Source organism: Calliphora vicina, chromosome X (genome assembly GCF_958450345.1).
Source record: "Calliphora vicina chromosome X, idCalVici1.1, whole genome shotgun sequence".
Classification (NCBI taxonomy): Eukaryota; Metazoa; Arthropoda; class Insecta; order Diptera; family Calliphoridae; genus Calliphora; species Calliphora vicina.
In genome coordinates, this window is record NC_088785.1 from 8,577,037 (window position 1) to 8,602,672 (window position 25,636).

General features: G+C 30.8%; 1 long non-coding RNA gene across 1 annotated transcript in view; it reads left to right on the top strand.

Annotated features, from left to right (window-relative positions):
* Positions 1 to 25,636, top strand: part of LOC135962837 (uncharacterized) — a 139,347-nt gene that overhangs the window by 103,931 nt on the left and 9,780 nt on the right. The window contains exon 2 of the long non-coding RNA XR_010576701.1: positions 9,159 to 9,236. This is a non-coding gene — a long non-coding RNA (uncharacterized LOC135962837). The remainder of the gene's footprint in view (positions 1 to 9,158; positions 9,237 to 25,636) is intronic.

Sequence of the window (25,636 nt, forward strand, 5' to 3'; positions counted from 1 at the left end):
GACAAATAATTTTGTTTGACTAAAATCATCTGTTTTGTTGTTTGCTCTAAATTGTATTTGTGGTCAGATTCAGGCAATGACATATTTGACGATAAACGTCAAATATTAGCTGTGTGTGACCGTACCTTAAGTCTTCATTTAATTTACACCGTGTAATTTGGTCGCGATTCAAATAGTCACGGGGACCGAATTGGCCTCAGCTGATCTTTTTTTCATCATTTGTTTATTTTACGGGTGATGACAGGACGCCTGGCAAGGCGCTGTTCGTACTAATCGAAGGACTCTTTAAATTGATCCAATATACGAGCATTCATAAGCAAATATGCCTCTGGTATATTGTCTTGCATACCACTAATAATAAAGCCAATTAGTTCAAATTCGTCTATGTCACCACAGCGGGATGCAATGTTTTCCATCTTTAACACATAACGTCGGAGGTTATCCTTTTTATTCCACTTGTAGTTAGTTAATATTTTATCGGCCATATTCTTTGACTAGTGTTGCCATTAGTTGAGCGTAACTAATAACGTCAGTTCTATTTAATAAAAGTCCAGCGAGTTACACAGAGAAGTGTATTTAAATAGTTCGTCAGCAATAACCATATTCATTACGCGATCAAAATGTCGTAAAAAATCATACACACCGTATGCCCGGTTCTCACCATCGAACTTAGCAATGGTGTGCTCAATGTCACGAAAGGTCAATCGGTTCGAGGTGACATGTGGTGTTGATACTTGTGTATCTTCGGTCTGCAATAAGCCGCCATTTCCTAAATCAGCGATCGCGTGTTGAAGTTTTAATAACTAATGTTTTTTTGCAAAATGTCCAATTAGCAGCTTCAGTAACGGAATCTTGAGTTGAAGCGACAACAGCAGTAACAGTTAATTGAATTTCCTTGCTAATATCTGCAGGTCTTGTTTTAACTACAAAATTTGTCCTCGGAATTTTGTTTTACTTCAGGTTCATATCTGACATCATTAGGCTTCACATCATTATTAGCTTTTGCATGAGATTTATTGACTTCGAGTTTTAAATTTGCAGCAGATGATGCAGTTGCAGCGGTAGACGTTTACGATACATCCGAAGGTTCTCCAGCCTCTTTAAAATTTCCAACTACAACTTTGTCATAGTGCTCACGAAGCCGGGAGGAAGAAGCATTTGCATGTTTCAATCCGTCTAAAAGCTGCTGTTTGGATAGTCGAGTCTTTCGGTATTTGTTTTTTTAAAAATACCCCACACCTGAGCTGTAAACTCTTGTTTTTTTATTTGAATTTTTCTTTTTTTTCAATAAATGGTTAACACCATAGAAGCCATTTGCTCATTGGTCAATCAGATCATTGCCACCTGCTACAACTAAAGGTAGTGTTGATAAGGGAATTAAATATTAGGGAAATAATCTTAGTGTTGGTAGAATAATTAAGTTCTTAACTTTTTTTAACTTTGTTTTCTAAAATGCTGTGTTTTTTTTATGTGCTTATAAAAACTCATAAATAAAAAAATATAATATTTTAAAACTACGGCTTCTATGAATTAAACGATAATTTGGATACCATCGAATCAAATATGCGGCGATGCAAAGCCATGATTAGGAACTTTTAGTGGGCTAATATGGAAGATATGTACTTTAGGGTGGCCCCGTTTGTATGGAGAAAAAGTAAGGTATCGATGTTCCCGCCTAAAATGAAAATTTGATTCATTCTAAGACTACGTTTTGAATTTTTTTCGTCCTGGGGTCAATATTTGGCGAGCTGGATCAAAGGATAAAAAGGTCATTTTTTGAGGTTTTTTCCATTTTTTCCATATTTCTTCCAAAGGAAGTATATGTAAATTTGGTATCATATGAAAGGTCTTTGAGAGACGCATTCAATTGGTTAAAAGAAATTTAAAAAAAAAAAATTTTAATTAAAAAATTTTAGTTTTTTTTAATTTTTTCATAGAATTTATTCAAATACATAGATGAAATTTCTTGATCATAAACATCATGTAATTTCACCGAAATGGTTTTTCTCGTTTTTTAAAATTCAATCCAGTTCAATGTTTATTCAAATTTGTTTAAACCTAATTTCATCCCTATCTGACAATCTCTGTACTCAATTCATAGTATATGTAATGGGCATCAAAATAACTCAAATTTTATAAGCTTTCCATCGATGAAATTCGTATACTTTTCTTTTGTTACACTACGAATATTTAAATTTAAGCTAAAATATTATTCCATAATAATAATAATTTGCTTTTGAATGTTGTTGTTTTTTGTCGTTTATTTTTAAAGTAATGAAGAATTTGTATAAAATCATTGACAACTAGTAAAATTTTAAGAGAAAATTTTTTCTCTTTTTTTTTAATTTTTACAAAAAATCTTATATATGGTCACCTTAAAATCAAAAGGGCATAACAACCAAAAAAATAAAATTTTACATTTTGATTGGAAATAATACATTGCAACATAACACATTTTAGAACACTATACCAATTTTATTTATTTTTATTAAAGAAAAATTCAAAGGGCATATCAGACATGATTGTGTAGGTTGGGAGATAATAAATGTAATAACAAATCATTTTTATAACAAAAATAGTTTTCATACTACATTATTATATACTTCACAATTCCAACACTCAATTTTAATTGTCAATCGTACACGGATTTAATAGATTGGAAAGAGGTAGCCTTCTCAGAGCACCCTTGCATTAAATTTTACTCAACAGAACAATTAATGAAATACAACGACTCAAGCAACATTCGATATTCCAGGTAAAACATTATAAATTCTCATAAAAATCGCGATAATAAAATTAAACTTTTTACTAGAAAATTATTTTATCTTTGGTTAAGCTATTATGTATAAAATCGCGATATTAATTCCTTTCGGATTTTCTATGTCATTCACAAAATACAGAACGATTTGTACATTTTGTCAGTCAATCCATGCTATCAGTAATCGAAAAAAATCGACCTTCTTATATTGCTAATAGAATATTTTCTATGAATTTATATTGTTAAGTTTTAACTGTTAATTAATATTTCTCATTTACCCCCAGTAACACGAAGTCTGGTTATGTATTAACTAATAGTTAAACTGACAGTTTTCATACAAAAATATTCTTAACCGACAATTTAACTATTAGTTAGGCCATAACCAGTCTTCGTGTTAATGGGGGTTAGCAAACAATATACTAAATAATGTAAAAATATATTTAATAAGCAGTTTTTCACATGTTACTTAAAATTAACAACAACATTCCAAAGGAATAACATTAAAATAATCATTATAGCGCGATGTATACTAAATGTTTTAGCTTAAATTTAAATATTCGTAGTGTAACAAAAAAAAGTATACGAAATTATACATCGATGGAAAGCTTATAAAATTTGAGTTATTTTGATGCCCATTACATATACTATGAATTGAGTACAGAGATTGTCAGATAGGGATGAAATTAGGTTTAAACAAATTTGAATAAACATTGAACTGGATTGAATTTTAAAAAACGAGAAAAACCATTTCGGTGAAATTACATGATGTTTATGATCAAGAAATTTCATCTATGTATTTGAATAAATTCTATGAAAAAATTAAAAAAAACTAAAATTTTGTCGAAAATTTTTAAAATTTTTTAATTAAAATTTTTTTTTTTTAAATTTCTTTTCACCAATTGAATGCGTCTCTCAAAGACCTTTCATATGATACCAAATTTACATATACTTCCTTTGGAAGAAATATGGAAAAAATTGAAAAAACCTCAAAAAAGGACCTTTTTATCCTTTGATCCAGCTCGCCAAATATTGACCCCAGGACGAAAAAAATTCAAAACGTAGTCTTAGAATGAATCAAATTTTCATTTTAGGTGGGAACATCCGCAACTTTAATTTTGGGGCCACCCTAATGTACTTGAATAATATTTGGTGTCAACAGGAGTGCGAACCATGTTCACAGTTCATTAAATAATTGATATTCTGCGCATTAAGTTCGGTAATCGTCACTATTCAATTCTGTATGATATCGCACACCCAGTTCAAAAGTGACACAAATCAAAATTTTAAATTTTCAGAAATCGAAAATAAATATATACCAATTGAAACATAATGAAAGACATTAGTATTTTTTTGTAGCCACAGTTAACAACAACAGAATACACTGATATCTTTTGTATAGATAAACATGTGTATTGTGCATAGTTTAAGCGTAAAATTCATTTTTCGGGTTTATATAACCCGACAAATTAATTTTGAGTTCTGTCACTTTTGAAATGGGTTGCGATATGTTTATTGTGTTATCGTAGCCAACCAGCAGAGACCTGCACCGAATACCTCCGAGTCGTGAAATATTAGGACATTACGGACAGTACTTCTGTAAACATATCTGTGGACATTTGACAAAACGGCTTCTTTCTAAAACGTCAACTTTTCAGGAGAGCGAAAAAACTGTAAAAACTACTAACAAAAGTTCTTGTGTAGAAAATCAAAGAAATGTTATATATAAACATTATAGACAAATATCCAATAAACAAGTAGCGCCTTTTCTTTTGTTTGAAAGAGCAATAGTTTTCTTTAAAACAGCAACAACAAATTTTAAGCTTTTTTGTCAAATGTATTTTTAGCAAACAAATTAGCTTGTATCATATAAGTCGTTTTGTCAAAATTGTTTTAATTAAATTAGAGTCGGCTTATGTAAAAACAAGTTGTTTTGTGAAATTGAAATATAAAAAAAAAGTCGAAAGAAGTTGATTTGACAAACATATTTCGGTATTATTAAAAAAAATTATTCAACTTTTTCGTTACAATAATTAATCAAATATAAAAATGTTTCTTTAAAAACAGTAAATATTTGATTAGGTTGAATTTTAATATAAAAATTAACTTTTAAATAAAATAATACTATTATCTTATTATAAGAAGAAAACAGTAAAAAATCTTATTTTGCAATTTACTTTGTGAAACTTTATTGAGTTTCTTCTTCGTCAAGATTCAGATAGATTTTAAACGATCTTTATGCTTTAAAACATGTGTAGATGGGTATTTATCAGTGGCAGCATATCCATCAAATCGCGTTTTTTGTTATGTGATACGACGAATGGAGACATGTAACTTCGACCAATTGTGGAATCTGCATCTTTAAACGACGCGAGTTGATGTCTAGGAGCTTAAAAGCCTATCCTGGGTCTATTGATGATTTGTACTGCAAAACTCCAGGTTTACTTTACTCGTACTGCATCCATCGAACCTATTTTCACACAAATTTTTTACCTGAAAAGATATATGTATGTAAGTAGTAAAAAGTTAATATATAATGTAGCCTATAAATAAAATTATTTTTATAAATACCTGAAATGTTGCATTTCCTCCATGTGTATCTATCTTTCATCAGACCAATAAAATCTAAAAAATAGTTTTGGTTTAATTCATGAACGATTTGTAGCCGTTATTAAATTTACCCAGTCGTGTGTATGGTATATTGAAAAGGATGAATTTTTCTTAATTTTTTTCAATTTGCTCATGCACTGTATCAAACTCGTCATCGAAATTTTTGGCAATCAAAGTATCAAAGCATCACTTGAACCATATATTTAGCCAAAGATTTTTCTAGTTTATGGTCTTTGGTCGAAAACAAAGACATATTTACGTGTTCTTTTTTTCACATTATTGGCCATAGCCTCAATTTTTTTACTTCATTCATTTATACGAATTTCAATTTATTTTTATTTATTCTAGTATTAAGTAGCAAAACAGCTTCTTTTCTTCTGTTTTCCATTTTTAAAAGCACTTATGTTAAGATAAGACTTAACTTTTTTAAATTTTCGTTTTTGTAAAAGAACCTCTGTCAATACAAGACGTTTTGTCAAAACGAAAACTCGCGATCAACTGATTTAAAAATCTACTTGTCTCAGACAAGTGGTAGGTATTTCAATCTTTGCTTTCGACAAAACGACTTCTTTCGAAAGAAGCTGTTTTATCAAAAAATAATTGTTAATAATGTGCTAAAACTAAATAGAGATAGGCTGTTTTGTCAAAAGGCAGTTACTAGTTTTTTTAAAATGATTTGAATTCTATGAGAGAAGTTGTTTTGTCAAATAGAAATTGGGGAAAAACCTGAAAGAGGTCGTTTTTTCGATTGCGTATCTTATGTTCTAAAAGTCATAGAAATACGGCGATAAGACCAAAAGAAGCGCATTCAAATTTTATATTTACTACAAAAATCCTGTAAAATTGTCTTATCTCGAGAGAAGTCGTTTAGTCAAATGTCCACAGATATGTATTTCTTCCAGCGTCTAAGATTTGTATATTGGTTTGACTAAATCTATGAAATTCAATACATCTTCAATATTATATATAACTTTAAATTTTCCTATTTTTTTGTCTCGTACAAAATATTGGTTTGAAATTTTTTCCGTTTGATCGGAAAGAATATTTTTTAAATTTAATCTGGTTAACCCGATTTTAGTTTTAAATTTTCTATTACGAGAAAATATCAGTGGTAAATTTCACATTACTAGATTCATGTCTTTAAATGTTATGGGGATCAAAAATGTATAGTGGTAAGTCTAATATAATTTGATCCAAAAGTTTTTATCGCTTCAATCTGTTTTCAATACATATGCTAGCTACTGTTTTTGACAAATTTCGGAGACATTTAATATTTTCGGGAAAATTTCATACCTCTAAGTCCGTCCCTTAATGCCCTATTGATATTTAACCCTCGTTAGTCGCAATCATTTTCAATCAAGACTAGTCGCAATGTATAAAATTGATATCAATAAAAAAGGCGCGTTTGAAAATAATTTCTTCTCTTTCTATTTCTAAAACATAAAAACAATATTAAATGCAATGTATATAAAAGAGTAGTACAAAAAAATTGCAGTAAAAATATTATTTTATCAAAAAATAGCATAAAATTTAAGGTGATTAAAAAAGTTTACAATAAAAAAATGTTTACCTGAATCAACCAGATCAGTTGCGAGTAACGGAGGGTTAATAGACAGAGAGAAAAAACATTTCGAAGTGTTACAAACGAAATGACAAATTCAATATAACACCCATCTTTTTGGTGGTGGTTATAAAAAACTTCAGCGAAATGTTTAACAAACTAATTTATTTCAATACAAGTTAATTAAAATCTTTATAGTTAAAATGATCATTAAAAAAATAATTCACTGAAAATAAAGTACAGTAAAGTATAGGTTACCTATGGAAAATATATCGATTTGATTTTGAAGAGTTATTTCGAAGATTGTTACCACAAAATTGCATTATATTTTACCACAAAATTGCATTATGAAAATCTTTTAGAAATTATGGCTCTGTGTTGAGTAGAGCATTAAAAATTTATTTTAGTATTTGTTTATTATAATCATATATATGTATATATATAAAATACTAACGTTACTGACTCATTGACTGACTGACTGACTGACTGATTCATCATCGCACAGCCCAAACGACTGAAGCTAGAATCATGAAATTTTAGCTGTGGGTTCCTCCCTCCCCAAAACCATCCGATAAGAAGGGATTTTTGGAAATTCGAACGTTTAGGGGGTAAAAAAGGGTAAAAACGGGTAAATTCGGTAACGTTATATCTTCAAAAGTAATAAAGATACAAAAAAACTTAAAATTGCATGTTACTCCATTCAAAAAATAAGCTGACAGGTGTTTCGTACATTTTCGAAATTCGAACCGTTTAGGGGAGAAAACGGGTAAAAACTGTATTTTGGTACTTTTTTGGCACCCTATGTATCTTTTAAACCAACATATAACATATAAACAAATTTTAAATCGCATTCTTTACTTATCAAAAAATAAAAAATATAAGTTTGGTACTTTTTGTAAATTCGAACCCTTAAGGGATAAAAATTGCGTTTATTTTTGGTACTTTTTCATAAAATATGTTTTTCTATAATTTGACATAGACATACGAATATTTTATTATGAACTCCCACCACGATGCAGATTTTTATTTGAATAAAATTTTACCACCGCAAAGGGGATAAAATCGGGAAAATACATTTTATTTGAAATTATTAAGCCAATTTTGATAAATGTACTTTTTGAATTTTCTGTAATAATGGACATCAAAATATTAAATTAATCGTAAATGTTCTAAAGTGAGTGAGAATTCTAGGGGGAGACTTTTTGGTACTTTTTCTTTATTCTAATGGTACTTTTTTGAATTTTCTATAACAATGAACTTAGAAACATGATATTAAGCATATATGGTCCTAAGTGAGTGTGAATTCTAGGGATGGACTTTTTGGTACTTTTTCTTTATTCGAATGGTACTTTTTGTAATTTCTTCACCAATTAAGCTAAAACCATGAAATTAAGCTTATATGGGAGTGAGTGGGAAACCACAAGTGGGGGCTTTTTGGTACTTTTTATATATTCTAATGGTACTTTTTGAATTTTCTGTAATAATGGACATAGAAATATGAAATTAGGCGTCTATGGTCCCAAGTGAGTGAAAATTCAAGGCCATACTTCTTGGTACTTTTTCTTTGTTCTCATATGTACTTTTGTGAATTTACTATAATAATGGAAAAAACCGAAGAAATTCAAAACCGCGGTTTCGTTTTTTTTTGGGTTTTGTGATAATTTTTACATATTAATTGTTATAGAAACAAAATTAGTTGATAATATAGGAAAGGCTATACAAATTTAAAATTCAAACTTGACGGGTTATGGTTTAGTGAATGCGAATTCAAAAGTGATAATCAATGGTACTATTTGTTTATTGCAATGTTACTTTTTGAATATTTTATAATAATAAACCTAAGAATTTAAAATTTGGCACACATGATTCTGAATGAATTTGAATTCACAAAAGGTGACTTTAGTGGTAACTTTCTTTTGCAGTTTCTATAATAATGGACCCAGAAATATGAAATTAGACATTTACAATTAGATTCACAAAGGGAGACTTAATAGTACTATTTCATTCTTCTAATTGGGGTGGCGAAGCTCACCGGGTCTGCTAGTTAATAATATTCTTGTACTTTACTATGTATTTCATTCTGTATTCATCCATTGTGTACTATTGAATATGAATTTATTTATTTAAATAATTTAACCGTAATATTATATTATACTAATATTTTAATTTTATTTTCTTTCTTTCTCTTTGTTATGCGACCATTTTTGAAACTCGGATGAACTAAACCAACAGCTACAATTATCCCGTTCTAACAGTGCAACTGCAATCAGTGAAAGAACTTTGGAAGAATGCTGGTCTACCCTGCAACGAGTGAGTTGGCATCTATTTCGTTGTGTATAGTACTCTTCCCCGTTAAAAACGAAACACAATTAAATTAAAAATAAATAAAAAATACGAAAAATCTATTTGAATATAAATACAAATTTTAAAAAAACTATTTCTGTCTGACAGAATTGTATCGCCGAAAAGAAAATTACAAATTTTATATTTTGCAATATTTGTTTCAATTCGAAGTACATTAACTCTTAATTTATATCTACAACTATATGTACATATATACTATATAATTGTTTGTTACATTAAATACTCAACCTAAGCGATATCGATTTTAGAAAAATATTAAATTATTTGGAATTTTCAGGATTGAATAAATAACAATTCAACGAGAATGACAACCACGACTGAAAAAACAAAATCCCTTGACACTTTTTTTAAGATGATTTGAATAGAAGAAAACACTAAAATGATACTATGTGAAAGTATTTAGAGCAGGGGTGCCCAAACGTTCCTTATGGAAGAGCAAACACCAATACATTTAAAGAAAAACTACTTTTTATTCAATATTTCCCAGCTAGCATTTGAAAGATTATTTGACGATGTAAAATTTACATTGTAAATGATGTTTTTGCGAGTTTTTTTTTTGTTGTTTACGTGTCTTTAAATTTTAATGTTTAAAACAGTGATGTTCACGCCATACAACAATTGTTCAAAAAATTTACACACATTTGTTACGCTCTTTTAAAAACTCTTGTTCATTCATCGTTTAGCAAGCGATGTAAACACATGCGACGGACTATCGTTATTTTTTTTCAGAAATTTGTTAAGCATTGTTGTTGGTTGTTTTTGAACGAAGCATAGCAAACACACGCGTTTCAATTACAATTGAACACAAATAAAACAGTTCAAAATAAATTAAAGCATACACGTTCACAAAATGAGATGTGAAAAGTATTTTATGATAAATGATGCTTCTCATAAAATTCAATGCCTTTTATGTTACAAAACATTTAAGGCTGGAAATGAAAGCGTTTTGAAAAGACATTTTTATTCTTATTATCTTATTATTATGAAATTAATAAAATTAATTGTAAAAAGAAGGAGGAGCTTCTTAATGAAAAGAAGAAGAGTTTTTTTGTAAAATTAAAACAATGGCTTCATCAATCTGACAATCATTTTTGCTACAAATTTCACTCACGTTGTCCATTTAATCGGGTCTTTTTGCACATAGAATAAGTCACCACTGCTACTGGTACATTGTTTTTGTACAATGAACAAAAACATATTTTTCCAATTGTTATTCTATTAAAATTTTTCAAAAGGACTTTTTTTATATTAATTCTTTCAAATTCCAAAAAAGTGAACAATTTTGACAATCTCAAAATTATTTACAAAGGAACAAAAATTGAACAGTGGTCACTTGCTTGTACTTGTATAAATATACTTTGTTCTAATTCTAAACTTTTTTTTTCTTATTTTAAGTGTTTAACATTATGTTTGCTGGGTAAGCTCTCTCACCAATACATCCACAATTTTATTTTTGAACATCACTGCTTTAAAATAACCGTATACACATTATGGCGATATTAAGGTAAATTTAACCGCTGTGTTTGGCAAGAAAAAGTTATTTATTCATTTAAAATCTGTTTTTGATCAAAGCAGACGTGAAGAGTGAGTAAAATGTGTTTTTTAATGAAATTGTTTTCTTTTGCATAAAAGTGTTTTTTTTTTTTATAAAATTAAAGTGATTTTTAAATTGAAATATAACAAATCAACAATTAAAATATATTTATAATGCTATCGGCTAAAGCAATAAGATTAAGAAGCAAGCGAGAAGCAAAAAAAATATGGAATCAGCTTACAATGAAATACAATGCAGCTCTTCCAAAAAAAAATTGTTAAAGTTAAGGAAACATTATCGAATTGTGATGATGTCCCATTTGAATATGTGGAAGCAGATAATGCAACTGGTATGATGACATTAGAAATGAAGTTATCGGTTTATTTATAATATATAATTTCTATTTTCATTATTTCTTTCAGATTGTACAGATAAGATGATTGAACAGTTTTTAGAGGAAATGATTGCTCAATAGCAGCAAATCGGCAGGTTAGCAGAGGAAGTGGTAACCCTAAGAAATGAGGTGCGCCAGACAAAATTCAATTTTTCTAAAGACATTAAAAGAAGGCACTAATTCTTTACCTCTAACAACTGTAAAATAGTTAGAAGAATTGCAAGAAAAAGTACTACAGAACGAGGATATTGTTGTCCAATTGGTATGTCTATATATTTATACGTGTGTCTATCTATTTCAACAACTATATTTATCTATAAATCTATATCCTTCTTTACAGAAATACATTATTGGTAAAGTTTGTGGCGACTGTTTTTTATTAATGCGAAAGGACGCTTTTATTTTAATAATATTAAATAAAAAAAATAAAAACTAAAAGACAAATAAGTAAAGAAAATTCTTTATTTCTTTTTTGAACCTTTTTTGTGTATTATCTATTAAATAAAGATCAAGAGTGTTAACTAAATTATTTACAACTACTCTTAAATGAGTCTCTTAAACAAAAACAGTGAGCGAAGGTTGAGTGTAAACGGCAAAAATGTATACGTAACAGTTAATGCAGATGAAAGAAATATAAACAAAACAAACAGAAGATTTGATGATGACAGCTTGTTTTTAACCGCCAAGCCTGTTAACCGTGCTCGTTCTTGTTCCCCCGCATCGACAACAACAAATAATTGTCAAACGAATGAAAATTCAACAGCTGTTCCAGAAAATAACAATATTTTACTTATGCCTGAAAGTATGCTAGCTATATCAGCTTCAGATACGAAATCCACCACACTGACTAGAAATAAAATTAACCCATTAAGCGGCGCTATACCCAAGATTGGTCAACCATTAAATAAAGATAATAAATGTTGGAATGTACCGGTATATTACAGTATTAAAACGGGCACGAAGTCCCAATTCTTCGAAAGCGGCACCCTTGGCTAAATTATATAAGGATAGTGAGTCTGATAGACTAAACAATGAAAATCGTTTTTCTATTCTGGAATGTGAAACAGATGAACCAGTAAATAAAATCCACTCTACAAAACCACCCCCCAAAATAATTCGAATTCACTGGTTCATAGCCTGATCTCATTAATAGGAGAGAACTCTTTTTACGTTATCCCAGTCAAGAAAGGCACGATTCACGAAACTAAAATACAGGTCAATAGCAAAAATGATTATAGAAAGGTCGTAACATATTTTGAAACTCAAAAGAAAAGTTTTTACACCTATCAGCTGAAAGGAAGTAAGGGTCTACAAGTTGTAATAAAGGGTATTGACTGTAATGTTGAACCACTCGAAATAAAGCAAAGCTTAGAAGATAAAGGCTTTAGGACAACGAATGTGATAAATATTAGAAATCGCGAAACAAACCCCCAACCACTCTTCCGTGTTGAACTTGAACCCGGTGTCATAAAACTGAAAAAAAAATGAAACACATCCCATATATAACCTGAAGTATTTATTGCATCGTAAAATTACAGTAGAAGAACCACATAAATGATTTAGCCCCGTCCAATGTATGAATTGCCAAGAATATGGACATACCAAGGCATATTGCAAATTGCCACCCGTATGTGTTATTTGCTGGGAGTTGCATAACACATTCCAATGTAACAAATCCAAAGATGATCCTAAAATTAAAAAATGCAGCAATTGCGAGGTAACCACACAGCAAACTACAGGGGTTGCCCTGTCTACTCAATTGTTAAAAAATCACATAGCCAGAAACCGAAGATTTTCCCCGCTCAGCCATTAAATAGCCATTTGAACTACAACCCATTGCAACAGACATATGACAACAAAGAAACATGTGCAAATGTACTTAGAAACAACCAAACTCAGACGCAAGTTCGTCAACCACAAAACGAAAATATGAACCCAGAGGTAAGAGAGCAAATGCCAATCTTCAATTTTACCCGACTAGAATCTACAATAGAAACTCTTGTGCAATCGGTAAATAACTTTACAAACTCAATGAGTAACATGATGCAAGAAATGCTTAAGATGCAATCAATGTTATTGAAGGCTGTGCTTAACAGACCATGAACTGCCTAAGAATATGTTTTTGGAATGTAAACGGCATACGCCAACACAAAAACGAACTCGAATATTTTTTAAGAAACCAACAAATTGATGTAATGCTGGTTTCTGAAACTCATTTGACGTCCAGAAGTTCATTTCGAATAAATGGATATGTATATGGGGCATTTCACGTCAAGTGAACCAACTTTTGAAATCGATGTCTTCCGATCGCACCAATTTGCACCAATGTTAGTTCTATTGGATAGTAATTCGGACACCATTTTTCAACAAGATCGGTCAAGAACTCTCTGAGTTATAGGAGGTCAAAATTTGACATTTTGGCCAAACAGGTTTTTTTTTTATCCATATAACTTATTACCTATTGTTCTTAGCAAAATGTGTCCCAAATAGTTTAGATATCTATTTATGCAATCTTTCGAAAAAAAAAATTAAAAAAATTTAATAAAATATTTTTGATTTTTTTTTTTTAAATCAAAAATATTTTTGACATTTTTTTTCAAAATGGGCCCTTTTTATTTTTTTTAAGAAAGCTTAGGTCTTTTCCTAAGCGACCTATATGGTCGCTTAGTGGGATGCGAGTGGGATATCTATCAAAAAAAATATTTTGTAACTCAAGATTTAAAATTTTTGAATTTTTTTGCAAAATCAAAAACTTTGTTGACTTTTTTTAAAAAAAATGGACCCATTTTTTTTTTGCTCAGAAGAAAGCTTATGTGTTTTCCTTTAACACCCTTTTTGTCGCTTAGTGGGATGCGAGTGGGATATCTATAAAAAAAATGTTTTGTAACTCAAGACATACAATTTTTTACTTTTTTTGAAAAATCAAAAACCTTTTTGACTTTTTTTTTCCAAAATGGACTCTTTTTTTATTAATTTTTTTTCTCAAAAGAAAGCTTAGGTCTTTTCCTTTAAAACCTTTTTGGTCGCTTAGTGGGATGCGAGTGGGATATCTATCAAAATAAATGTTTTGTAACTCAAGACAAATGTTTTTAAATAGATTTTTTTCATATTTGTGTGTAAGTGTTTCTAAAACCTTAAAAATAAAAACCACAACAACTGACCGATAATAGCCACTGGAGGGGTGCAATATGAGGCCGACCGCTATTAATTTTCCACCCCCAAAATTTGTCCGAGTTTTGTATCTTGCGGCTTTTTTAGTCAATCCTAGAGGTAGTTTTCAGCGCACGTGATTTTCATTGTTAAAATATCAGGTGCCCCAGAAACAAATTTTTGGAATCAAGTGGAAATATTTTATGGCCCTTCTCCGAAGTACCAGTTTATTTATTATTTTATGACATTTGACTTTAAGAAGTGGGTGGAGAGGTAGAAGTTGACAGGTAGGTTATTTATATGGTGGTTTATTTTTATTATTATTTGTAACATTTGGTTAAACTAGGTACTTTAGTATGTAAGCCCTTCTTGACCCTAATAAAAGATTTTAGACTCATTCATTAAAACGTACTACCTATATGATCTTAAAAAACTATTTATTGTCATTCTGAAGACATACGGAAATCAGTTTTTTAGAAACAGCGTTTAAGTTAAGACGTGTGTTATTTACATAAATACTTACAAAATTCAAAATGTCTACGACTTCTAAAAAGGCTAAGGTTGAAAATGAAATTTATTCGTCTTTTTGTTTTAATCCCTTTAACAAAATGAAGCACAGATCATCAGATATGCGAAATATTTCCGACGGCTTATTAAAAAAATTCCCTACGATGTCAAAACGATTGAAAATTTGTGGATCATGCAGGAAAGAGCTCGGAAAGTTGAACGAATTACCGAATTTGAATAGTAATGAGCCTTGCGTTGAAGTTATTCCAGATGAAGACAAAAGTAATTCCGAGAATGAAGACATAACTGTTGATGATGATGGTTATTCTAACTTTTCAAATTCAACGAATGAGTGTCGAAACCAATACCATAAGGATGCAGTAGAAGTTCTTGAACAAATAAAAGAGAAATACAAAACGTCACAGAGTGAAGCTGAAAGAATTCAACTTCTCACGCTTGCTCCAAGAACATGGAGTTCTGCAAAAACAATGACTGAGTTTGGAACGTATCAACGAAAAGCAAGAATTGCTAAACAATTGGTTGCTGAGCATGGGATTATCACACTCCCAAACAAAAAGAAGGGAAAAACTTTGGAGTGCGATACTAAATCTCTAATAACTCAGTTTTATCAGCGAGATGATATGAGTCGCCTGATGCCAGGGATGAAAGACTGGATGTCTGTACGAATCGATGGCAAGAAAGTTCAAATGCAGAAGAGAATGGTTCTCTGTAACCTGAATGAATTATTCGCAACATTTAAATCTGAATACGAGGATGTCAAAATTGGATTCACAAAATTTACACAACTGAGGCCAAAACATTGCGTTTTGGCAGGAAGCAGCGGAACTCACAAAGTATGTGTTTGTATTTACCATGAAAATGTTAAATTGATGTTGAAGGAAATCAACTTAAATTACTTAAAAGATGATTCATCAGAAGATTTACACCATTACAGCGATTGCCTTAAATTGACTATGTGCCCTAATGCTACAACTTCTTGCCACTTAGGTGAATGTTCGAATTGCCCGGAAACCACATCCATCAAAGAAAATTTAATCAACTCTTTTGATCGAGAATGTATTGAGGAGTTAAAATTTGAATCTTGGCTTCAGACTGAAAGATGCACACTGAAAACTATAATTTTAAATGTGGATGATTTTGTGGAAGAACTGTGTAGAGGATTGCTAAATTTGAGAACCCATGACTTTTTAGTCAAAGAGCAGTGGTCATTCTTCAAGGACTTGAAAACACATTTGAAGTCTGGTGAATTCATTATTTCATTTGATTTCGCAGAGAACTATAAATATGTTCTTCAGGATTCCATACAAGCATTCCACTTCAATAACGACCAAGCAACTATATTCACAGTAGTTATTTACTACATGAAAGAAGAAAACCTGGAACACAAAAGTATGGCAATCATATCCGACGATTTAAAACATGACACCGTTGCAGTTTATGAGTACCAGAAGATAATACTAAATTATCTAAAATCAAAATTTACAGTAGAAAAGGTATACTACGTTTCGGACGGAGCTCGTCAACATTTTAAAAACAAAAGTAGCTTCGCAAATCTTACAGCTCATGAAAAAGATTTTGGAATGCCAGCTGAGTGGCATTTTCATCCTACTGCTCATGGTAAAGGAGCATGTGATGGTATTGGAGCAAACCTTAAAAGAAATGCAGCGAAGTATAGCCTCCAGTGCTCTCATCAAGATCGCATCTTAGATGCGACTGCTTTATTCCATTGGGCAAAGAATTATTGTAAAGAAACTAAAATAGTTTTTAGTAGCAAAGAGGATCATGAGGAAACATTGAAAACACTAAAGAGCAGATTCGATGCTGCGGTAACAATCGATGGCACTGCTCAATACCATGCTTTCATACCGCTTGTCGATGGAAGACTCAAATTAAAAAAGTTTTCTGCATCTACTCAATGCGATTTCTTTCCAAAGCCAAAAAAGAAGCCAGCAGCGAAATCAGTAGCTGAATCTAATAACGCCAAGAAAGGATTGACAAAAAAAAAGCAGCTAATAAAGGTGACAAATAAGGAGGATAAAAGTATGGATATTTGAAAATTTAAAAACTTCATAAATTAAGTGTAAAAATAGTTATTATATAAATTGATCTATTGTGATTAAGATTAAATTTTACTAAATTATTCATCTTTTTATTATTATTATTATATATTAAATTAATTATTATTACAAATAAATAACAAAATTAAATTATTCAACATTTCCATAGAAAAAAAGTGATTTTTATTCCTGAGGTTAACATATTATGGGTATTACAGTATCGAGGCTATGAAATTTTAGTTGGGTATGTTACATACCATCGGAAAGGCTAATGTGTCTAGTTTCTCTGCGTAAGTTTAATTTTTAAGGTTTACACACAAATATGAAAAAAATTAAAATAGTGCAAATTTAAAAACCTTTGTCTTGAGTTACAAAACATTTATTTTGATAGATATCCCACTCGCATCCCACTAAGCGACCAAAAAGGTTTTAAAGGAAAAGACCTAAGCTTTCTTTTGAGAAAAAAAATTAATAAAAAAAGAGTCCATTTTGGAAAAAAAAAGTCAAAAAGGTTTTCGATTTTTCAAAAAAAAGTAAAAAATTTTATGTCTTGAGTTACAAAACATTTTTTTATAGATATCCCACTCGCATCCCACTAAGCGACAAAAAGGGTGTTAAAGGAAGACACATAAGCTTTCTTCTGAGCAAAAAAAAAATTAAAAAATGGGTCCATTTTTTTAAAAAAAGTCAACAAAGTTTTTGATTTTGCAAAAAAATTAAAAAATTTTAAATCTTGAGTTACAAAATATTTTTTTGATAGATATCCCACTCGCATCCCACTAAGCGACCATATAGGTCGCTTAGGAAAAGACCTAAGCTTTCTTAAAAAAAAATAAAAAGGGCCCATTTTGAAAAAAAAGTCAAAAATATTTTTGATTTAAAAAAAAAATCAAAAATATTTTATTAAATTTTTTTAATTTTTTTTTCGAAAGATTGCATAAATAGCTATCTAAACTATTTGGGACACATTTTGCTAAGAACAATATGTAATAAGTTATATGGATAAAAAAAAACACCTGTTTGGCCAAAATGTCAAATTTTGACCTCCTATAACTCAGAGAGTTCTTGACCGATCTTGTTGAAAAATGGTGTCCGAATTACTATCCAATAGAACTAACATTGGTGAAATCGGAAGACATCGATTTCAAAAGTTGGTTCACTTGACGTGAAATGCCCCATATATGACACCAAAGATCCCAGAGGTAGAGCATGCGGAGGCTCGCCAATTTTAATAATAGCTCGAATCAAACACTACTTAATGTGTGATTTTTGCGAAGATTATCTTTAAGCTACTACAGATTTTCATCGAAACTTAGTGATTTCATCGATATACTCACCCCCTAGATTTTCAATTACAGAAAGTCAATATAATAGATTTTTAAATCACTAGGCCCCCGTTTCTTGGCTGCTGGCGATTATAATGCTAAGCACACATTCTGGGGATCACCCTAAAGGTCGTGTTTTGTTCGATACAATTTCTAAAATGGGTTTGAATGTGCTTTAGAGCGGCCAATGTTATTGATTTTAGCGTGATGAAAAATATCCCTAGAGAAATGATTCAAATTAAATCCTCGCTGGAACTATCTTCAGATCACTCACCCACTTTTGTTACTTTATTGAGCCCCCTAGAAATTGTATCCCCGACTGGTAATTTAGCGTTGGCAGGTACAAGAATAAATTGGCTCAAATATAAAAATACCTCAGTACACATTGCTCGGAAAACATACCGCTAAGAACACCAGAAAACATCGATCACTCTCTTATCAATTTCGATAAAAATCTCAAACTGGCTGCTCAATATGCTACCCAAACCCTCCGACAAATCAGATATAATAGAATTAATTCTGCTGATGTCGAACAGCTCTTAAATGAAAAAAGAAGAGTTCTAAGAGAATGGCAATTGCACATATCTCCCCAACTAAAATCAAAGCTTAAAGATTGTATAAAAAGCTCTTGGAATTTCGAAAAATGGAATCACTGAATAAATATTTAGAAAGCCTGGACGCAACCCCGCAATCGGATTACTCATTATGGCGAGCAACAAAAAGTCTTAAAAGACCTGTCATATGTAAGTCCCCCTTGCGAAATTCAAGTTTAGGATGGGCAAGAAATGATACTGAAAAAGGGAATCTGTTTGTTAATCATTTAAAAAAAGTATTTACACCGAACACATCAAACGAAGCAATTGAGTTGCCACCTGTTGTACCCCATTTTGGAGCAGCCGTACCCCTACGTTTTGAGATTCGAGAGATCGAAAATGCTATTGTTGATTTAAATCCAAAAAAAGCGCCTGGTATGGACAAGATCAGCGACAAGATGCTTATGGAGCTACCCCGGATAGCAATAAAAATAATTCTTTTTATTTTTAATGCTATATTACGACTTGAATATTATAGTCCATAATGGAAGGTTTCACTGGTTACCATGATACCCAAGCCGGGAATAGATCACACAAAGGTGGAATCATACCTATTGTCTAATATATCAAAGCTATTTGAGAATATACTTATGAACAAGTTGTACCCGATGTTAACTGAAAACAATTGTTTTGTATTACTTGTAAATATGGTGATAAAAAACGTTTGAAGAAAAGAAATACTGTTCCGCACTCTTCATCGACATCTCTCAAGCGTTTGATAAGGTATGGCATGTTGGATTAAAATACAAATTGAGTCAAAATTTACCTGCAAACACACATAAGCTGTTGGAAAGCTATTTAACTGGTTAAAGAGGGAAACTTTTTAAGTACTGCACAACCCATTGAAGCTGGAGTCCCCCAAGACAGTATCCTGGGACCTTTTTTATATTTGATATATTCGTCTGATATGCCAACTAACAATCGCACTCATATATCAACATTTGCTGATGATACTGCTATTCTAAGCATTCATGAAAACACTCAAGAAGCGTCTCGTTACTTACAAAATCACATATTTGAATTAGAAAAATGGTTAAAACAATGGAAAATTAAAGTCAACGTGCAAAAATGTACACACATAACATTTACATTGCGTAGAGAATCATGCCCCCTATTCATATCAATAACCAAACAATAATTCAACAATCGGAAGTGAAATACCTCGGAATACATATCGATCGTCGCCTTACATGGAAAAGTCATATAGATGCAAAGTTGACTCAAATGAAATTGAAATCAATTCAAATTAATTGGCTTATTGGCAGAAACTCTACGCTTAGTTTAGATTGTAAACTTCTACTTTATAACATGATCATAAAACCGATATGGTGTCATGGCATACAGTTATGGGGCACGGCCTAGGGTGATCGACTCGGTTTTAAAACCGGTTGAAAAATCGGTTTTTTTGCCTATACAGCTGTCGGTTTTTTTCGAATGTCGATTTTTCGAATATCGAATAAACCGGTTTTTTTGCTTATAAAACCCGGTTTTTTTAAGTATTACTTAATATTTTTTCATTTAATGGAAAAATTTGTTATATTAAAGTATTTTTTTACAGTGCATTTTTATTTTGTTACATACTTTTCTAATATGACAATGTTTATCGAAACAACTATTTACAGTTGTTCATGTGGTACCACAACTAAACAAAAACTACAAAAACTACATACATTTTGTTGTTGTTAAGTACATGTTGACTGTCAAACTCAAAACCATCTGTTTACATTTTCATATTTTGACAATGATCTTGTTTTAGTTGCTTGAAAAAAAATTGTCTGATCATTTATTGTATATTGCAAAAGAAAAAGAAGAAGAACTTAAAGCTGAATGAAGTAATTGCGCCTAGGAAAAATTAAAATATCAAAAACAATCAATATCAAATAAAATAATAATAGTTAAAGTAAAAAAGAAATGTAAGTACCTTTAAAATATTGAGCTGTGTTGGTTCTTCTACATCTTCACTTCATAATCATGCCAGGTGCGTCCACAAAATAATTCCTACTTCTAAGGTAAAACCAGCAGCAGATGACGAAACTGCAAGTGGCTCTGCGGCGGCAAAACAGGCTTTACTAAAATTTACCACAAAAAATGAATCATTTGGTGAAATTTTTGCTCGCTGTGTTGCCGAAGACGGCATGTCCGTTAGAGCGGTAAAAAGATATTTGCATTCAAAAAACTTTGGTATGCCTTGCGAGTCCACAATATGGCAAAAAATCAACAATTTTTATCAACTTAAACAGGAAGAACTCAAAAATAAATTTTTGCAAATGAAAAAAAATCATGGCCGGTTCTCTATTATTGTGGATGAGTGACTGATTTGTCATACTTAAAGTATGTCAATGTCACTGTTAAATGCTTTAATCCGGAAACAAAAACATTGGAAATATATAACTTGGGATTAAAGAAAATTAAAAATATGGAAACAATATAGAAGTAGAATCACAACTCTGCATTAACCATGGAATACATCTATGCGTTGTCAAAACAATTTATACTGAAAAAGATTATGTCATAAATAATTCAAGTTTCAATGAATCAGAGGACGAATATGATCAAGAACAAACTGAAGATCATTTCGAAAATCTGTTCAACTTAGGTGCTGAAAATGTTTCTTTAACAGGCAATATAAAAACTGTTATTATATTGATTTCCGTAGAAGACGGTTGTGTTTTTTGTTATCTCTCGCAAATAATCTATTTTCCTAATATAAGGAAATAAAATAAAAAGTTTTGTTACTTTAAATATATATTTTACACAAATCTTTATCTATAGTCTAAAAAAGACAATAAAAACAATAAAAATTATCGTTAAAATTGAAAATATAAAAAGAAAACCATCTAACAATTGTATAAAAGACAATAACAAAATAAATAAACTGTGATCAAGTGTAAACAAAACAAAGAGCATTAACAATATTACAACAACTAGACCTCAAATTAAAACCACAAAATATACAAGTTGATTGAACTCTTATTTCTAAATTACAATATACCAATAAAATATTAAAAATAAAACAAATAAAATAACAGAACTGAAAACCTCTCTGATGAGGAATTCAATAATGAGAATTTAGCAAATATTCTCAATGCACCAAAAAGAAGTAGAGAGGCTGCCCAAAGATCAATTATAGGTAATGTTACAAAAACACCAAGACTTTCAGTAACCGACTCTCCTTTCAAGGTCTTAACAATTGTTGATAAGAAAATTGATGAGATTTGATAACGTCCTCGCTACTATCAAATCCATGTTCGAAGAGAGTGAAGCTCGAATGGAAGCTCGCATGGAAACTCTGTTTAATAAAAGTTTTGATGAACTTAAGAGAAACATTGTTGACATTAACCTACGAGTAACAAAGCTTGAAACAGTGGCTGAGGAAATTGTTAGTCTGAAGGGTGAAGTTCAAAATTTGAAAACACAATTGCAGCGACAGGAGAATTCTATCGTTGCATCTGATTTGCGTATAAACGGCATACCATATAAGAAGGATGAGAATTTGTATGAAGTTTTTAAGTCCATATGTGATGTTTTAAATGTTTCCACACCAGCGATAAAATCATTATATCGTCTTCAAAACCACAATAACAAAGATCGGGACTACTCACCGGATGCCGTGGTAATGGTTAAACTGTGTTCTCCCTATGATAAAAACTTTATCTTAAAATGTCTGGCTAATTATCGGAGGGCGAATAGAACAGATCTCAAATTATGCCACTTTGGACTCGGTGGTGATCGACCGTTTTATATTAATGAAAATTTAACGACAACTAACCATAAAGTTTTAATATCTGCCATTGAACTTAAAAAACGAGGACTTCTAAAAGCTGCCTATACAGTTCGTGGTTTAGTCAATGTGAAGTTTAATGATAATGATGAGCCAGTTCGCATTGAGAGCCAAGCGACTTCAGGAGTTTTTTCCAGATATTACTTTTGATAACTAAATGTTCAATTATTGTTTTGTTAACTTATTTTTGTCAAAATGTCATGCGTACTTATGTTTTATGTTGTCAAAATGTTATGCTAAACTTAGTTATATGTTCGTTTTTAATTGCTTTGTTATTTATATATTGTAATATTTTATTAAAAATTTTAATGATAAAACCTAATGACCACAAATTATATTTAAATTTATTTTTGATTTCTCTGCGTTGCGTTTCAAACAATATTAAAACACGCTATGTCTTTAAATGACGAAAGATTATCCACGAGTTCCACTGACACTACCTTTAATCTTATTCGGATTCTATGTAAACAAAATCCTGGTCTTAATATATGTCATATAAATGCACAGAGCTTAAACAATAAAATTGATGAATTCAGGTATATCTTCGAAAACTTGGGTGTTGACGTAATATGTGTATCTGAAACATGGTTTAGTGAAAAAGTGTTCGATAATATAATCGCTTTAAGTGGTTTTAAAATGTATCGTTGTGATAGAAGTACCCATGGAGGTGGTGTTGCCATATTTGTAAAAAAAGAAATATCAAGTAAATTTGTCGTTAAATCTGAATATGACGAAAAAGTTGAACATATATTTGTTGAAGTTCAGTCAATGGGAAATAAATTACTAATTGGTTGTATCTACAGGCCTAATAAAAGGATAGACCTTGATAATTTTCATACAAAACTTGAAAATGTAACTCTTAATTGTGAAAATAATGTTCTATGTGGTGATTCTAACTCAGACATATTGAACGAAAGATATTTATTAGATGCCATGATGTCACTAGGATTGTTTACACCAAACTTACTAAATCCAATGCACTACACTGCCACAAATCAATCATTGCTGGACTTATACTTCGTCAGTTCCAAACAAAAAGTCTTACTGTATGACCAGATTTCCGTACCATGTTTCTCAAAGCATGATTTAATTTTCCTTAACTACAATTTTATACCTCAATATTCGAATGAAAATACTATGTACTATGATTTTAAACATTTGGATTATAACGTTTTGTTCAATGAATTAAACAATGCAGACTGGAATTCTATATATTATAAACTTCCTAGAAGAAAATCTTGCTGAAATATTTAATAGAACTGTACCATTGAAAACTGTATCACACAAAAATGCTAAACCCTGGTTTAATGGACAAATTAAGACAAAAATTCAGCAGCGTGATTACGCTTTTAAATGTTGGAAACGCTTTAAAACTGATGACCTACATAGTGAGTACACAAATGCACGAAAAGAAGTGAATAAACTAATTAAATGCGCAAAATCCTCGTACTACTCTAACTTATTTTTTTCTGCAGTAGGAACAAAAAAAACGTGGAGAATTATTCGCGATATTGGCATCAGCAAATCACAAGATGCTAATTCTTCGGATATTGATGTTAATTTGTTAAATGAGTCTTTCACCAAACTTCCTAATATTAATGCTAATCCAAACTATTATTCCAGTGTAAGACCTATAAGTTCTACAAGACTATTAAATTCGTTTTCTTTTAGATGTGTTACTCAAGCTGATGTATTTAAAGTATGTCTTAGTATAAAATCGAATGCAGTTGGTCCTGATAATATTCATCCTAAGTTTCTTAAGGCTGTTCTTCCTGTAATATTACCTCAACTAACACATGTCTTCAACACAATTATAACTAAAAGTGTTTTTCCGCTAAATTGGAAATGTGCTAAAATTATACCCGTACCCAAAAATAAGAATGATTATCGTCCTATAGCAATACTTTCATACTTATCAAAAGTACTTGAAAGGTTATTGTATGAACAAATTGCTGATTATGTATGTGCTAATAGTCTTCTAACAAATAGGTAACAGGGTTTCGTCCTAAACATAGCTGCATTACCACTCTTATTGATGTGTCAGAAGAAATTCGAGGCTATATTGACAGTGGTAATAAGGCATTTGATATGGTCAACCATAATATGCTATGTATGAAACTAAATACTCTGTTTAATTTCGTTCTACTCAAACGCATATTGTTCCTGACGTCATTCTTAATAACCAACGAATTGAATTTGTTAATAAAACAAAAAACCTTGGAATAATCTTCAACTCTTCCCTTACTTGGTCTGATCACATTATCACCGCTGCAGGTAAAACATTTTCAATGCTTCGCGCACTATGGAAAACCCAGCATCTGACTCCAGTACATATACGAATGTTGCTAGCTAAAACTTATCTGCTTCCAACACTTTTATATGGTTGTGAAATTTTCGCTAGTTCTGATTATCAAAGCAGTAAAAAATTAAATAATGCGTACAACTCTATATTGAGATATATTTTTAATTTGAGAAGATCGTCCCACATAACACCGTATGAACGTAAAATTTTTGGAGTACGTTTTTGTGATCTTCTAAAAATAAGATCATTATTACTCATGCAGAAAATCATATTTACTAATGAGCCATCATATTTGTTTAATCGACTATCCTTCACCCGCTCTAGAAGAAACAATAATTTAATTCAAATACGACATTACAAACTAGTGTCTGAATGGCAATTCTTAATTCATTGCATTCGTCTCTGGAACTCGCTACCGTCATCTATTCAATTTGAAAGCAATGCAACGCAGTTTAGGAAATCAATTTTTAGTTTGTATAATTAAATTGACCTCATGCCCAGTATGCAAAATGATTCGAAGTTATGTCGAAAATGAATCATTTTTTCGTAAAATTTTGTCGATATCGACTTCGATATAATGTCGAGAATGTGCGTGTTTTCCTAAGTAGAGTGCAGAGCGATAAAGAGTCGAAAATTATTTATTATTCTGATTCTAATTTTTATCGATATACTATACCTTTTT